The following is a 2,500-nucleotide window of genomic DNA, read 5'->3' as shown; positions in this document are numbered from 1 at the left end:
TTCTAAAAACAACCGTGCACACCGAGGTTAAACTTTACCGGCTCCACTCCGACTCGCCGCTCGCCCACAATTTGTTTGCAACGAAACATTTGTTTTTAATTTTGTTGGTTTAAATCTTGTTGGTTTGAAATTGTTTTGAAAAGGTTCTTTAAATCTAGTGGGTTTGCAACTCATAAGAGCGTCACTTTCAACGTCCCCGGTATTGGATTGAGTTTCTAAAAACAACCGTGCACACCGAGGTTAAACTTTACCGGCTCCGCTCCGACTCGCCGCTCGCCCACTAGTCCGAAGGCAACAAAACATTTGTTTTTCATTTTGATGAAAATTTCTGTTTTTAAATCTTGTTGGTTTGAAATTTTTTTGAAAAGGTTCTTTAAATCTTGCGGGTTTGCAACTCATAAGAGCGTCACTTTCAACGTCCCCGGCATTGGATTGAGTTTCTAAAAACAACCATGCACACCGAGGTTAAACTTTACCGGCTCCACTCCGACTCACCGCTCGCCCACAAATCCGAAGGCAACAAAACATTTGTTTTTAATTTTGATGAATTTTTTTGAAAACATTGGCTTGGCAAGCCCCAATCCGCGACTATCCACCCACCGCCACCCCACACGGGTGGTTGTTGTTGCGAAATGAGGTTGTGGTCGACATGCCCGCGCATTTGAGAAGGAGTTCCTAGCACTCCATGCTCTTCCATGCCAAAAAAAAGCCTAGACAACCCCATTTCGCAACTTTCCACGCCTTTTTTTTTCCCCCTCACCCATGGCGGCGGCGTGGTGGCGGCGGCCGGATTCCGGCCACCACCGCCATGGGTGGCAGCCCCCCGACCCCGACACCAAACCCATAATACCGAGGCAACATATCGAGGCAACATGACATGGGTGTGGCGTGGGGGAAGGGGGCTGCAGCTAGGAGGGCATGGGCTGCCATGCATATGCAGGCAACACACACCCCCCTATATAGCATTTTATGCATTTAGCCCTTTGACAGGAAGAGACATCACCTATGCGCGAGGAGTCATAATGGGCTCTAAATAATTCAATACAAGGTATTTGGACGTGATTTTTTGCAGGGATACTAAGAAACATGCAATCTCTGATGGGAAAAAGTTTCATAAATATTTGAAGTCGGGAAGTATTTTTTATTATTTTTAGAAGTCGTAAAATTGAAAAAATCATTAAAACAAATCCGGGAGGAATTTTTTAGTTTTGTAACTTGGAGAAGGTCCTAAAAATCATAGACTACTTATGGGGAGCTTATTGTGCGAGGAAATTTCAATAAAAATGGGGTTTGACAAGGTTTGAAAAATTCTGTCGACATTTGAAAAAATCTGGAACTAGGCTGCCGGCATGCTGCGCACATGCTGCGCGCATGCTGCGCGAAGGCTGCGCGCAGGCCACGGCAGGACAAGTTTCGCTAGCCTCACTGTCGACCGAATGCGCAAGCTGCGCGCACGCTGCGCACAGGCTGCGCGCACGCTGCGCAAGCTGCGCGCACGCCATGGCAAGACAAATTTCGCTAGCCTCACTGTCGACAGAGTCAGCACGCTGCGCGCACGCCATGGCAGGAGAAGTTTCGCTAGCCTCGCTGTCGACAGAATCAGCACGCTGCGCGCAAGCTGTGCGCGCGCATGGCATGGCAAGTTTCGAAAAATTCTGTCGACAGGCTCCCGAGCGCGCACGCTGCCGACATGTTGTGCGCACGCTGCCGGCATGCTGTGCACACGCTGCGCGCAAGCTGTGCGCGCGCATGGCATGGCAAGTTTCGAAAAATTCTGTCGACAGGCTGCCAAGCGCGCACGCTGCGCACACGCTGCCGGCATGCTGTGCGCACGCTGCCGGCATGCTGTGCACACGCTGCGCGCAAGCTGTGCGCGCGCATGGCATGGCAAGTTTCGAAAAATTCTGTCGACAGGCTCCCAAGCGCGCACGCTGCGCACACGCTGCCGGCATGCTGCGCGCACGCTGCCGGCATGCTGTGCGCACGCTGTGCGCGCGCATGGCATTGCAAGTTTCGAAAAATTCTGCGGCCAGGCTCCCAAGCGCGCACGCTGCGCACACGCTGCCGGCATGCTGCGCGCACGCTGCCGGCATGCTGTGCGCACGCTGCGCGCGCGCATGGCAGGACAAGTTTCGAAAATTTCTGTCGACAGGCTGAGCAGCGCGCACGCTGCGCACAGGCTGCCGGCATGCTGCGCGCAGGCTGCCGGCATGCTGCGCGCAGGCTGCCGGCATGCTGCGCGCACGCCGCGCGCAAGCTGCGCGCGCGCATGGCAGGACAAGTTTCGAAAATTTCTGTCGACAGGCTCAGCAGCGCGCACGCTGCCGACATGCTGTGCGCACGCTGCGCACAGACTGCCGGCATGCTGCGCGCAGCCCATGGCAGGACAAGGTCCGAAAAATTCTGTCGACATTTTTACGCCATGGTAGGCTTCCGCTTCGCGTCACTTTGTCGACATTCAAGCCTACCATTTTTATTGAATTTTTCAAACCTTGTCAAA

The sequence above is a fragment of the Prunus avium genome, unplaced genomic scaffold (assembly GCF_965620075.1).
Source record: "Prunus avium unplaced genomic scaffold, drPruAviu1.hap1.1 HAP1_SCAFFOLD_18, whole genome shotgun sequence".
NCBI classification, from domain to species: Eukaryota; Viridiplantae; Streptophyta; class Magnoliopsida; order Rosales; family Rosaceae; genus Prunus; species Prunus avium.
This window is presented reverse-complemented; position numbering follows the sequence as displayed.